The following is a 15,630-nucleotide window of genomic DNA, read 5'->3' on the forward strand; positions in this document are numbered from 1 at the left end:
AGGAAACAAACACAAGATGACAAAAGAGGTGAGAAAGAGGCCGAGAAGCGGCGGCGCGGACTTCCCCGAGGCACTTCGAAAAGTTACGCAACGACCGACTTTCGCTAGCGCCTCAGGAAGGCTAAAGACGACGCCTGAAAAGACTTTAACCTCCGCGCTGTTTGTTTATTGTGTACACGTTGTGATTGGCTTGCCAGCAAGGAGCCCATTTGAGGGGAGAGGGCGAGGCGCGCAACGAGGCAGCTGAAGGGCTGAGGACGGCATTAGCATGTAAATGGCTTCCTTCTTCTTCCCCGCCTTTCTGGAAAAAGTTTGCAGCACTCACCTCCTCTGCCCTCTTCCACGGTCAGCCTCGACGAGCCAATTATTTTCCTGTTGATCGTTACAGTAGGTGCTGGGCTTAATTATGGATGCAGGCGGCAGCAGCTGCAGTGCAAACATGCTGATGCGCACGCACAGGGTTGCTGGCCGCAGGAGCTGCGCTGGATCCCGTTAAGTGGGTTGAGAGATGGTGCTGGTTTGGCCTGAACTGGGCATGAAAAGGTGCCAGAGGGCCCACGCTGTGTGTGAGGCTGGCCTCGGTCCACCCGCCCGTCTCCTCAGTGGCCCAGACAGAGCGGGTTAGCTTAAACTTTAAAGTGTAGCTTATCGACTATTATTCTGATAATTATCATCTCGCTGTTTGTGTTTACAGTTTGACACAATTATTAGTTTAGAGCTAAATCTTAGTGTAATTTAACCGAAGTGCTAGCATAGCTTAGCAAAGCCACATGCTCACATTTGACGACGTAGCTTTTCACTGGCTTTGCTCCTAAGTAGCCAGTTAGCATTTCGGTGAATATTAAAGGTTGTTATGGAGATTTGGCCAACCCAACGTGACACACTTTGTTTCACTTCTCCAAATGTTTGTTTTACCTCTCCATCCACCCTGTTCATGTGGTGCCAAGACAAACACGGCTCCTCGTTCAGCACTGTGACCAGAACTGGACCTCAGAGCCAAATGTACAATCCACAGAAACAGCAAGACGCTGATCATTAAAGCTGGGGTGAGTAACTTGTACAAAAATAAAATATGTTATTTAAATATTTGTTAAAATTGTCACGATGTCGTGGTGACAATATGGTATGAGCTCCTGTCTCTTGTCAAATTAAAAGTTGTATTTTTCTACATTTTTCTGTGTGAGATTATTGCACACAGAAACAATAAAAGGTGTTTGTATTTCGAGGGTTTCCACACATGGCTACCCGGTTTGCCAACAAAACTCATCCTCCCTATGCGTCTTACCTAAGCAGATAACTCTCCCAGGTGGTCAAAGACAACTTTCAAAATTAATGACGCCCGGCAGTGATGGGTCAACTTCAAGCACAGAACAAATGCTTTTCAATAAAAACACAAAATAAATGAACCTTGTTCGTTCTGGACTTCCTCTCCAACACATTCTGTGTGTGCAGCCTTGAGGTACTTAACTCGTTCTCCCCCACAGTGTCTTGCAGGTATATCACTCTTACTCTCTTTCTTCGGTTTTAATTAAAGCTCAGCAGAACAGCCTAAATCTGTCTAGGCAGATTGTCAGAACCTCTGCTTTGTAAAAGTCTGCTTAAACTTTAAATGTATTTCTGAATGGAACAAAATCTTCTTCTGGGCATGAAATGCTCAGCTTTTAATTTGCGGAGCACATAAACAGCTCACATTGGTCTCCTTTGTAGCACAGTCCAAAGAATTTATCAACCCCCCTTGCAGCCGGGGAAATTATTAAACTTAAGGTGATTAGCATCTGCATAAATTGCTGCCAACGAGTAAAAATACCAAACTGAATACTGCAGATCCCAAACTAATGAGCAAGACGAATATGTCCATGACCTGGGAATATCCAGTCATCTTGCTCTTCAGCATATTCTGACTGACATTTTGTTCTAAGGATTGTAATTTCATATTTTAAATGCAATTTGATGATTTTAGAAACAGGCTAAGATCCACTAGCAAGCAGGATCTTCTGGGGATGTTTTTTTTTTTGCTTCCAGTCCAAAACATAGAAAATACAAGAGATTCTCTGAAACAGAAACACCACAGTTTCAAAACTACCGTTTGTAATATCTTTGGATTATTTAGTCTTTCTTCAGAAATAATTGCTTTCTTTAGCTGAGTTTACTACGAAGGTTTGCTCTACAGCACGTGTGTCAAACTCGAGGCCCATGGGCCAAACCTGGCCCACTAAAGCTTTTTAAGTGGCCCTCTACACTAAACATTAAGTGTGCTTAAATATCATGTTATCAATTTAAAAAAATGTAGTTCTTGTCTGTTTACTGCCAAATTCTATCAAAAGTCCCTAAAATTTCTGGAGAATTATCGTGGAAATTCATGCAAAAATCAACAAAACCCTGCACTTTTTTTGCGCCAATACATGATTGGGAGTTTAGTTTAGATTTTTCTCAAACATTGTCAAAAACTTTAGTAGACGTCAGATTATGGTCCATGATCTATGCAGTGAATAATAAAAAGTTGTATTTATCGTCATAAATAAGCGCAAATATTTCCAAATTAGTACCACAAACACTTTGATTTTTATTGCAAAAATGTTCAGTAATATTTAGTTTTAAGAATTCACTGATAGTTTAACAGTTTGTGATCAGGTTTTATCAAAACATTCTGGCACAACCGGCCCTTTAAGAGCATTCATGATCTTGATTTGGCCCAAAACGAAAATGATTTGGACACCACTGCTCTAGAGTAAAAGTCACCAGATGTTTGCTGAACTATTTACTATGGCTGGCTTTCTATCCTATCTTCCAATTTAAAAAAAAAAACTTGAATGCATCTGTTTCCTTTATGAAAGGCATCACATTTGTGCAAATTTTACTTCTTTTTTTGTCTTCAACATCGAGTTGGAAAATCAAATTTGTGCCATTTTTGTATTTCACTCGAGGGCTGCACAAAATCAGTTTGAAATGAGCCCCGAGGAGGGGCCACACTTTGGACACCCTGCTCTAAACCAACCATTTGCTCAGACGTTATCAGTCTCAGTTAGTGTGTGTGTTATCTGAAGTCCTGCTTCACATCTTCCTCCTCCAAAAACGCTTTTTATCTCGCTCCAAGCCTGAAGAGACCAAGAATTGGAGGAAAAGTAGGAAACCCAGACTGAAGTCGTTTCGGCCGTGCTTGAATACATTAGGCTGAATTAAAAAAATAAATAAGAAAAACGACAAGTGAAACTTTTGTCACCGTCGTTAAGAGTGTAGGTTAGAGGTGCGTCTGAGACAGATCCATTAGCGTGGTGAAGCCACACGTGGCTCCTGCAGCCATCAGAGCGGTGGGCTCTGACCCATGCAGACGGTTAAAGCTCATCCTCCCATCTCCCACTGCAGGTCCCTTCAATTAACCTCCTCCAGGCTGAAGAGGAGGAGGAAACCGGCTGCGTCACAGGATGGGCTGTCTTTGAAATGAAACCAAACGGGAAGACGAGAAGAAACGGCACGAGTGTCTGACCGGGTGTCCATGTTCTGATCACGTCACTGCAGCTTCTGAACGGTACGCAGACCGTCAACGACAACCTCTAATCCAGTTTCCACCCAGAGCTCAGCGAGCAGCGTGGCACCTGCCAATCAGAGCGCGGCTCCGCCCCCTCCCCTCTTCCTCCTCTTCTTCCTCCGCTGCAGTGCATCAATCTGCCGGCTGAAATGAAAACACTGCTCCTCCACAACCTCCGTCTGTCAGCGCCTGTCAGGCAAGGGGACTAATGGAATGACGTCATTGTAAACACACACACACACAGAAGGAGACGGATGCCTTTCCGGTGATTCACAGCTTGGAGCGTTACCATCTCTTTCTGCGGGGCCCCATCTACAAGAATCCCCGTCGGCTTAACCCGCTGACCTTCACCAAAAACCGCCGCCCTCCTCCCTGTCCCTCCTCTCTTAATTCATTTCTTCTTTCTTCACGTTGCTTTGGAACAAAGCCACACACACACACACACACAGCCTGGGAGAGTACCAGGCTCTGCCTCGAATTCCTTCCCTCCTGCTCCAGAAAAACGTGAATGGCCCGCCGGCCGCCAGCTGAATGAATCGAAGCGAGGCTCTGGAGTCCGTGTTTCTGTCGGGGCTCTCGTTTATTTTCTGTCATTTGTAAAGCAGGCAGGGAGCAGATCGCTTCTGCATAAATTTGCATCGCGTTGATTTAAAAATCAAGTTAAAAAAAAAAATAACTCAAAGACAAATCTCTTCATATGTTGTTAATAATTATAAACAGATTAAATAAGAAAAAAAAATTAAGGGGAAGGAAATCACAATGCTGTTTTACAATAGAATCCAAATGAGCAATTTTCCAATTAATTGCAGTAGACGGATTTAATTATAAACGCTGACACAGCACAGCATGCTGTGGCTAAAAATAGCACAAGCAAACACCAGCGACTTGGAAAAGAAACACATTTGACACTGATGCAGGATATAAACAGTGAACATAAGTCTCACAAAGAATAGTTTTTAAGAAAGTGCAAAGTAGGAAAAAAAAATCAGCATAAGTGCTTTAAGGCACAACAAACAGAGACACTTGCTTTGGTATGCAAGTTCTCAGATGCTTTCTTGAGCTTTGGCTAATTTTCAGAACGGCTAATGATTTTAGGAGTCTGGGTGTGAAGAGCTGCTGGAGATTCTCTCTCCAGAAGAAGAGTAGCTGGAGTTTTGATAACTGTGTGACGGAGTTTAAGGAGTAGCGATAATTTGCTGGTGCTTTTAGTTTTAATAATCACACATAAAATGAACAAAAAGAGATGGGATCATTATAAACTTTTTAAAAAACTTTTAGGTATCTGATCCCCCTGTCAAGTCGGTAAAGATGTTCATTCCTTCACTCCGGTTTGTTCCTTCGCTTGTTGATCTGCATGGTTTGTTGCTGAACTAACAGCTTGTGTGTGATTTCTCCTGCATGTTTTCCTTCCACCACATAACGGGCCACGTTCACTGACTTCACTGAATACGTCGCACGCAGTCAGATTTAATTACATGAAGTCATTGGAGAAGTACAATAGGTCGATGCAAGTTTAGTGCAACGAATAGACGAATCAAAGGCAGCTTGTGAGCCTAGTTTCCATCCCGTCATTTGCATTGATGTCAATCAGATGTCCACGCTCTCGTACCAGATGACATGCAGCAGTTAGAAAAGAGTTTAAATATGCTTTGGTTGGAAACAACGTGAAACTCGTACTTAACAGGTTATTTATTTTCCAAATAGCTCCCATCAGTTTTCTCATTAAGGGTATTAGAAGGGAAATTATGCAGCCACACAGTGTTTTGTCCTTTATCCATTTAATTTGCCTCCGTATGAATTGATAGCAGCATTTTATTGAGTTAAAAACATAAAAAAATGGGACTTGTGTGTCTTAAGGATCTGTGAAGTCGTTGCATGAGATGACATTTGAATAATTGCAGCTGTGGAAAAATGACACATACTCTTTTTTTTTGTCTTTATGATGCATAACCACACATCGTAATTTCTACAATTTTAAAATATTTTTATGTCATGTTAAGCCATAAAATTTAATGCAACTTCGACGAGATGGACCGATGAAAAGCAGCATAAATGTGAGGGGAACTTTCAAAATAAAATCCAAGGTAACTTAGGAAGGCAGTATTTTACTGTCATCAAATGTGTGTGATTTAATCTGTGTGAAGGCCTCAGATGTTTTAGAGAACATTTGCACGAGAAAAACAGCATCACAAAAATCAAGGAACCAGGCGGAAAAGTCGGGTACATCAGGGAGTTCAGGACGTGGAGAGTAAAGTGAAATATTCATGCCATATTCCAAGGAGTGATCTCTGCGATGATGCAAGCTAATGTTTTGGCAGTGGTACTTAGATTTAACATGTTAACGTGATGCTAAAGTGTCCCTGTTTATATGCCATGGCTTACTGGTGTAACTACAGTGAAGCTGTAATGAAGAATAAGGAAGAAGCTGCAAGTAACCAATCAGGACGCAGCGCTCAGGCTGCTGAGACGGACATCTGCAAGTCAAATGTTAGTCATGAGCGACGTCCCTTCTTTTCGCGCCTCGTTCTTGTATAAATTTATGCACCGTTTCGATGCGTCAAACGACTTCAAAGTTAGAGTCCTGTCAACTGGAACGACACAACATGTACCTCGAGGTTTTATAAGCACTGGAATAAGTGTTTATGTGCTTTATGATTTTTGTTTTAGTTCTGGTTTTTAAGTGCTATGGACTACTTTGTGTCTGTAAATTAAGGTTGTAATTTAATTTAAGGAAACAGACGCCATCTTCAGTCTGCCACCAGAGAAGAAGGTCCTCTCATGAGATGAGAGGAAAACTGACCATTTTGCAAAATGCTGCGTAGTGAAAAACTCAAACCATGTTTATATCCTGAAGATAGTGATGTGAGACATGGCAGTGGCAGCATCATGCTGTGGAGATGTGCTTTTTTTTTTTCAGTAAAGCGAGAAATCTCAGTATTAATTTCCTCCACTTCACAGGTTCAAGCTCCTCTTTGTTGCTCCGTCACATGAAAGTCAAAATATGTGAAAAATGCGTTAATACGTCAAAGCTTTTAATATTTTTCCCAATATATAGACACGTCTTTTCCACTGCTAACCTTCAATGTTTGAAATAAATTAAAAGACTACAAATGTGACCTGGATAACAAATATTGTAATTTGAGATCTACCCGCTCAGAAGAATTACTGCAATGTTTTATTTTCAACCTCAGGCCAGAGAGGCTCCATTATTCGTACCTGACGTCTCAGAAGCAAGCTGGGGTTCGTTTTCATCATTTAGCAAAGGCCAAAGTCAATCTGCAACCCCCGCCATCAGTTCCCTTCACCAAACCCAAGCTTGACACCCCATTTCTCCCCATTTCACCTCTCGTTAGACATGGTAAAAATACTTTGCCCTCTGGCAACTTTCCCTAAAGGAAGCAGGACGTGTGGGGGGAAAAGAAGCTGGAGAATTAAGAAAAAAAAAAAGATTTTATGGGCAAATAAAATAGCAGATAACACAATTAGCACCATGATCGAGGATTCATCACTTTTACGGCGGAAAGGTGGTCTCTGGGCTCGGAAATGAATTCTATTTTTATGAGCAGTGGAGAGAGAAAAAGGGGCCAAATGATGGAGAGCTGGAGATGCTAATGAAGTAAGGAATCTGCTGCTAGCAGCGGTAAAACGCAAACCTGCCTCGCTCCTGAAATGTGACGCTTGCGTCGATAAGGACGCCTCTCGCCGACACGCCGCCAACATCACGCGTGACAACTCATTAGGATTCATGAATGTTGGCAATAAGTGTGCCGTGGGAATTAACGGCTGTTTGAACTTGAGCCGCGTGACAACTTGTTGGAGGTCGAGACGGATCTGTGTTGGAGCCGACGGTGTAAAATTAGAACGTGGGATGTGCTTCAGACGACTGTATTTACCGTTTTACACGAGAAAAACATTTCTTCCTCACTGATAAGCTTATCCGCAAAACCCTGCATAAGACTAGCACAAACCCACATTCTCTGTTTTCTCATGATTCTAACCGCGGTTGGCCATTTCAGACGACAACCCACACCCGGCGTAAACACAGACACTCACCACTTGACACTGCGGGCGAATCTGGCAGCAGTCGTCGCCCGGGTGGGTCAGGAGAGCAACACTTATCCACCAACGCAGCAACAGAGTGAGCAGCCAGCGCTCACAGGTCTGAAACCACTCGTGAAACCGCTGGTGATGTTCCGCATCCATTATACGTTTCCAGCAGAATCACAAAACGATGCATCAGTAACCACAGATGTGAGCGACGACATCTAAAACGTACAGCTGCTCATAGCTGCAGAGTTTATGACAAACTGTGCTAAAATATCTGGGAGCAGACGTATTGGGTTGGATTACACAGACTAAACCAGTTCAGTTCCTGGTTTGCGCACACACAACAATGACCAGCCTGCAACCCGAAGCAGAAGGATTCGATTTCAGCTTAATGGTTCTTTGAGATTCGGATTCAAATTGTACGTTTAAGAGCAAATCGTCAGGGTGGAGCTAACTGAGCGCCGGTTTCAGGAGGAAAATGTATATCAGCAGTGTCTTGCTTCCCTGCTGAATAAACTAGAATTCAAGGATTTATTTTTCAGGCTTTGTCAGGACAGTGAGATTATGCAAGTCTGTTTCCACACCATTACCTGACAACCCAACAGATGAGGTGGGCGGTTGGATTTCGTTCTGCGTTTCATCATCTTTATGGGATAGCATAAAAGGTGTGACTGAATTAATAAAAAAATACAAAATAAAAGGAAGGTGCAACAGCTAAAACATGGCAGCTTGAATAGCACATGTAAGCCAGACATCAGCACCTGCTGATATCTGTTTGATTTTGCATGCTTATTGAAACGTGAAAGGAAATCCAGATTTATAGATTCAAACTCCATCGGTTAAAAAAAAACAAAAACAATGTTGAGTTTCTAGAAACCGTTGGCTGAATGAAACGTGACTTTAAACCGTTTTGTCTCATTGTCTCCTCACACTGATCACGCCCACACCCTCTCCTTTGTGTTTCACTCTCAGTCCAACATGTCCACATCCACACAACAACACACACACACACACACACACACACACACTTATCTGCCATGAGCTCATCCGCAGAAACCTCTCTGAGTCGAACAGAATGCAGCCAGAGGCTGAGTCGGAGCAGCGGCACATGATGTTCATTCACTTACTGCCGCCGACATGGAGGAAAGTACAGCAATATTCAGAAAAAAATACTGGACCATGTGTGACTTTCTTTCTGTTTCTTTTTTCTTCTTCTTTGACAAATTGTTCATGTCATTAAGCAGCACATTCAGGTGCAGAGAGCAGCAAATAGCCGGCAGCAGGAGGTGAGATTAACTCTGCCGAGAGACGTTCAGTCGCTGAACGACTGCATTGATCCAAACTAACACTGAGTTTCAAAAGCGCCAGGAAGACAAATATGTAAGACGTAAATCTGTTTTAGTAGATCTAGCTGGATGATGGTAAGAAATGTTTCTCTTTCACTGCAAGGAAGAAAGGATAAAAAAAACTATAGGTACTGAACACAACAGTGATACGGAGGCTCACTGCAGAGCTACTGCACAAAACCAAAGTATATCTACTGACAAACATCTATTTAGACAAGTGGAAATTTGTGTGTAGTGTCTGGCAGATTTATTGCCAAAATGGACAACTAAATTCTGCACACTGGGTGTCAATAATTGCTTACCAGCTACTTCTTCTGTGAAGTCAGAAGAGTTAAAGAGGCAACTGGACCTGCATGATGGCAGTCAGGTTTTATCAGTAACTGGCTGGTGGGAAATCTGATCTATTCCAGTCTCTAAATCCATCATCAGAACCACTAAACCACCACATGACCATGGTCATGGCAAGACTGAGTGAAGAAGGCTTAAAATGACCTATTATCCGCATTAATTAAGTGTTTATTGTAAGAAGGTATTTAAAATAAACTGCATTATCTAAACTGAGCTACATTCAGGCTGCGAGAGATCCAGAGAGAACGTTACCCTTAGCAGGTAACGGTCAGGCACAGTTTGTGTTTACAATGTCCGACACTTTGAAGGTCTTATGGAGGTTTAATCAATCCACAACTAAAAGCAAAGTTAGTACAACAAAAAGCAAAGCATGGCACAACAGCAAACCTCCCAGATCTCCGAATCTGCCAAGTCAGGATAGGTGAGGATGACTTTCTTTTTCTTTTGACATCTGCTGTACCCTACATGAAAACCAGCACTGCAGGTTATCCTGAAAACACCATCCCCGTCGTAAAACAAAGCAGATTCAGGTTATTTCTGGAGGTTCACCCTCCATCGGAACAATGACTCCCAATACAGACACGGCTGTCGGAATGCTTCGGATAAAAGCATATTCATGATTGAATGACCCAGTCCAAGTCCAGGCAGAAATCCAACACTTGACAAATTGATGTACAAGAGCTACCCATCAATTCTGAGCCATTTTGCAAAGGAGGATGTGCAAAGCATGCAGAGATATAAAGGCAAAAGACTCGTGGTTTACGCTATTCTAATAAATAAAAAAACAATGTACAGCTTATAATTCCTCTTTTAAAGGTGTTACTTCTGCACATGCAGATCAAAGTTATTTCTTCCCAGCTGCTTGGCCAAGCTGCGACGCATTACAGAGCGACGAGTGGCCCTCGCAGCCGCAGCTCTGGAGCTCGCTCACTGATAATCCCTCCGTTCTGACAAAGGCTGCATCAATAATTAAATCTGCGGCCCGACTGCAGCGCGGAAACTAATGAAGGGTGTGAATGAAATCAGCCACGACTCATCAGACTCAGGGCAAGACAGAAGCTTGATGCTAAACAAGGGAAGCAATATCACAGCGGGTCAGCTTAACGTCCGCTCTCTGGCCTTTCATTTTGATTTTCCACTTTCCACCTAAAGCCGCCCCCGTCCTTGAGCTTTGTTCATAGCAAAGGCGGAAAAAAAAAAAAAAAAAAAAATCACAGATCTGCATATCCAACAAAACTCGTGTTAGCGTAATATCGGCATGAGAAAACGTCGGCGTCCTCGGGCTTCAAGTGGACATCAGCTCGCTCTGTCCCAGAGGAACGTCCAACTCCAACAAAGACACCCACAATAACAGATGGATTTGTTTCCCCTTTTGCTGCGCTGGGACGTTCTCAATCATCTCTGCTGAGGAGGGAGTTTGGACAAGGTACCGCCTGTAAATAGGAGCAAGCAGTAGCGGTTGACCTGTTGACTCTGTGGATCAGCTGGAGAGACATGAAGAAGCACAGAAGGCAAAAAAAATAAAAAAAATCAGCCGCAAGCGATCAGAAGCTGCTTCCACACTCATTCAGCGTATGTTTTCTCACTGCAAAAAACTGGTAACAAAATATTCGCAGACTTGAACGTGCGAGATGGGCGTGTATTTTAGGAAGTATCACGCCTTGTCGAATCTATGAAGAGTTGCTTTTTAAGTATCTTATTTTATATAGTGTGTGTATATGTGGTTTACGAAGGGTTTAAACTTTACAGTGCATCATCGTGTCAGTGAGCGAACACAAACATATGAAGATTAATACTCCATAACACGGTGGGTGACTGTCCCAAAGTGGTCAAAAATAAATATAACCTTAATTCATGCAGAAATGGAAGAGACTGTCTTCAATCACTTCAGTTATCCTGCATGGTAAGATGAGAGAAATTTCATAAGTGCAGACAGAGATTCTGCACAGTGCAGCTAAAAAGATGTTCAATTACATTATTTAATTTCAACAATTCATTGATATTTTAACAGTTTGTGATCAGGTTTTATCAATACATAACTGGCCCTTTAAGAGCATTCATGATCTGGATTTGGTCCAAAGCTAAAATGAGTTTGACTCTGCTGCTCTAGCTGGAAAGATTTCTGCATTTAGGTAAAAACTGCAGGACACAAAGACACCGACATGAAAACTAAGGCGGCTTAACACAAGTTGAGCTGGTTGTTATTCCCAACTTTAATGGTGACACAAAGTAAATTCAGTCAGTAAAATGGAGTCAATCAGTAGTTTTAGTCAGATAATAAAGATTACAGAGAATATCAAATATCGCGTTAATATCACAAACTGATTTCCTGTTATATAGCTTACGTATTTGATGATGTCAAAACTAAAGTAGTTCTGTTTTTGGAGGCTGACTGTTGTTAATGAGGGATTGTAGATGAAAAGATATTAAAGTGTAAACCAGGCAAAAATGTGAATTTTTTTTTATGGAAAAAAAAAACAATAAAACTTTGACTTTACAACTTGATTTGAAACCTGTTTATCTGCAAAACTGGTTAATTTTGAAATGCAAAAGAACTAAACAGATCTTGGGGCAGGAAACTTAAACCTGTCATTCTTTTTTTTATTCTAATTCTTAGTTTTGACTTTCACTTATTTTTTTATTGTTTATAAATGACTAAACTAAGCTTAAATTCTGACAGTTCGTGACAATAACGTCTGCTATCTTCAACATTTTCACTGCTGACTTTCGAATGCTCAAAGCACTGGCTACGTGCAAGTTGGGACCGGCTACCTAAATCAAGATTGACTGATTAGCATGTTAGTAAAAGTGCAAATGTACAAAACAACAGTTTGATACGGAAAGAATATCTGATGGGGAAATGTTTTCAGGACAGGCTGCGTTTTTGTTGGGATCCATACAGAGAAAACATTTAAACCGTGTTGCAAAGAGGGAGAAAAAAACTAAATTGTTTGTGTCATTGTGGGAATTATGTCTTCTGCAGTAGCAGCAGAACAACCTTAATCTGTCATGTAGCATTTTCATTAAAATCAGAAAAGTAAAATGCTTTCGTGAGCCGCCACCGAGAGAGGAAGTTGTTGCTGCTCCGAGTTCTTTCATTACTTTTTCACAGATTTTTTTTTTCTCCTTTACAAATTCATTCTCTCACCTGCTTGTTTATTTATTTGTTCAGATTTACTCCTGTTCAGAGTTGGAAGTGGGCTGGAAAAAAAGAAAAAAAAAACCCAACTGGAGGAGAGAACAGATGGACTTGAGGTAAACGCAGAGACGAATGAGACGGCGGTTCTGACACACACCTACAGCACAAGTGACTCAAGTGTCAGAAAGAAACCAATATGAATGTGTTTCTGATGGAGGGAGAAAGCCGAGCTTAGAGAAGAAACAGCAGGCGGCGAGAAACAAAACAACACCAACGGTAAAACTTCGTGCTGATAATAATTAGCCACCAAAACATAATCCTGCACCCACATTGTTTTCAAAGTTATAATATCTGACTGGAATATTACACAACTTAGCAGGTTTTCTTGATGCATCGGATGTTATTTTCTTAAAGGGGCGGCATCATGTATTTTCTAGGAACATAGTGCCATTTTATAGCACAAGCAAGAAGCTATGTTTACTTCATACTATATGTCAGATATGACTTAAAAGAAATCTGACTTTGTAATTTAACGCCTTGAAATTGGGTCTCTGTCTCTTTAAAAACTCCTGCTCTTTCTGACACTCCGCCTTCAGGAAGTCGTCACAACGTCGTTTCTCTATTAACCTTTTAACAATGTTTTTATACCAGCGTTGCTCTGAGAAGTAGCTCCTATAATGAGGTGCAGCTCCACCAGGCGTTTGCTAAATGCTGCTGGCTAGTCTGAAGGAGCTGAGTGGAGGGATTTGCGGTGGACGGCTCCTCTGTGAGGCGGGCGCTTGGAAACTGCAGCTCAGAGGAAGAGCTACTTCCTGGGAGGCGGCGTTCGGTCGCCCCCAGCCGTTTTGCACAGATGAATGGCTGCCATAAGAGATTAAAAGATTTCTCAAACATGCATGAAAGAATCAAGGCAACACTCCAGGTGTCTTTGATGAGGTAATAACATAACAAGATGATGTAAAGCTAAAAAGAAAAAGTGGATTTTCCAGAATGCTGTCGTACTGGAGTGGAACCATACGCATCACCTTCAGCTGTCTGTGGGAGCCTGAGAGCACAGCTCAGCTGAAACAACTCCAAACACCAACTCCACACCGAGGCCAAATCCCATGACCCAAACACGCAGGGGCCCCTTCTGCTGATTCCAAAGTTCTGACATTTTCTCAGCGGGAAGAAGTCTGGAAAAAGGCTGGGGGAAAAAAATAGAGGTGACCTCAGAATCAAGAAAGTCTTAGAAGTCGGGAACCTTCAAACCATACGATCGGTGGACGGGTTGTTCTTTTACGCCACCCCGTTAACCCCCCACCTCTGAACCTTCATTCTGAAAGGGCAAGGCAATCAGAGGGAAATGTGTGCCCTATTTCATGGAACACTGCGATCCGACCACGCCACACGAGAGATCAGAGACAACACACACAGAAGTCACGCTGGACTGTTTTCACTGGTCTGCACTGAGGAATGTTTTCCAGACCTCTCCCACAGCCTGTACAGTGGTCTGAGTTGCTCGTTTGCATGACTGAATGTGAGAAGAAAATGTCCGCACGTAGGCTTTGATGCAAGTCTGATTGCTGAAAAAGAAGCAAGTGGCAAAACGAGCAGCTGCTGCGGAGGCCTGACGGCAATCCGACGGCGGTCCATCTTGGGCGGGATCGCCGTGTTTTTCTGGCTGCAGGAGAATGTCAAAGAGGGAGAGAATGAAACTGTTGATCTCCGTTTCCACTCAACACGTGGAAAAACGGAGAAAGATAGGGAAAATACACGCCGAAGCACGCGTGAAGGCGGACGGACGCAGACGGATATGCGAGGAGCCAGACCGTAATGTGGTGTTTACATTCCAGCTCCATGTTGCCGCCATCGTATCTGCGCCAGGATCATCTGATGCACTGACAAAGACCTTTCTCCTCCCTCTCCCCATCGCCGCTCACTCCGATGCTCATGCCAAGGGAAGAACAAACACATTGTGTTTACCTCTGTTGCTCTCATTGATAAACCTATTGGAGCGAGAGCTTTAGACTCTCCACTTCATGAAGCTGTCAATGCCGGTTTAGATTGGGCTCCGTTTGTCACGAGGTTTTTATCCAGCCTGCCCTCATATTACACATCTTTTTAGATGAACTGTTTACCTTGTTTGAAGGTGACTTTACGCTTTATTTTTTTTTTGTCTTCTGGGATCAGTGCTAAGCGCTGATTGATGCCTGCAGGTGTTTTTATCTCGTTGTTATGTTTAAACTCAAAGGTTTAAAAGCTGGTTTGAAATAATGACACTTCTTTGTTCCTGAAATCGTTGCTGACAGATTGGCAGAGTTGGGTGGTAACTAGTTAAATTTACTAAGTTACATTTACTAGAGTAAGTTTTTTTTTTTTTTTTAGAAAAAATTTACTTTTTGGAATATTTCTGACTATTTTTACTAAGCTCTACTTCTTAATTAGTCAGTAATTTTATTATGACGTATCTCTACTCTTTCTTGAGTAACATTTCTGGATTCTTACCCACTGATTGAAAAACAAACATGTTTTGACAAAATGTCTTTTTTTATAATGGAACTGATTTTGGAAAAAAATATATATTTTGATATATATTTTGCTTGATTTTGTTATTTTCTGTTCCATGAATTATCATCATTTTGGTCCATAAAATACCAAGGTTTCCACTTAATTTAATATTTTAGACCATCTGATAATGTAATTTTTAAATATTAAATAATTGATAATTTAATCAGTTACTCAGTAATTGAGTAGACTTTTTACAAAATACTATTTTTTACTCTTACTTGAGTACTTCCTTTACTTTAACTTGATTAAAACTATGATGAAGCAGTGCTACGTTTACTAGAGTACATTTTTCGGGTACTCTGCCCACCTCTGAAGATTGGCAAATCCAGTTCATTTTCCTTAAAAAGGCTAAAAACTCTTTGCTGAAGTTCCAAATCAGAAGATTCAAATCAGATAGAAACTTTCTTGCAGTGTCTTCACGCACTTATAAGCAATGAAAACATGCAAGAAACGTTCAAATGCTCGGGTCAATCCAACGGCAGCGCTGCTCTGGGCAATGAGCCGTGTCCAAACCTGCCAGTCATGATCGCCGATCCGAAAGCCCACCAGCAAAAAAGAAAAAAAAATAAATCTAATGTCACTTTCACATCTAATATGTTTGCTCCGTGGTGGTGTGAAAACACTTCTAGGACCCAGCCAAGGGACGAAGACTCAGTCTGGATCAAACTGAATCA

General features: G+C 41.9%; 1 protein-coding gene and 1 long non-coding RNA gene across 2 annotated transcripts in view; one reads left to right on the forward strand and one right to left on the reverse strand.

Annotated features, from left to right (window-relative positions):
* The window catches only part of LOC103134820 (semaphorin-5B), a 234,322-nt gene that overhangs the window by 97,185 nt on the left and 121,507 nt on the right, over positions 1-15,630 (reverse strand). The gene's annotated exons all lie outside the window — the stretch shown is intronic.
* Positions 9-6,338, forward strand: LOC103134818 (uncharacterized). The gene is made up of 2 exons (XR_001661528.1): positions 9-1,046; positions 3,364-6,338. It is a non-coding gene; the product is annotated as an uncharacterized LOC103134818 (long non-coding RNA).

Source organism: Poecilia formosa, unplaced genomic scaffold, assembly GCF_000485575.1.
Source record: "Poecilia formosa unplaced genomic scaffold, Poecilia_formosa-5.1.2 Scaffold19, whole genome shotgun sequence".
Lineage (NCBI taxonomy): Eukaryota > Metazoa > Chordata > Actinopteri > Cyprinodontiformes > Poeciliidae > Poecilia > Poecilia formosa.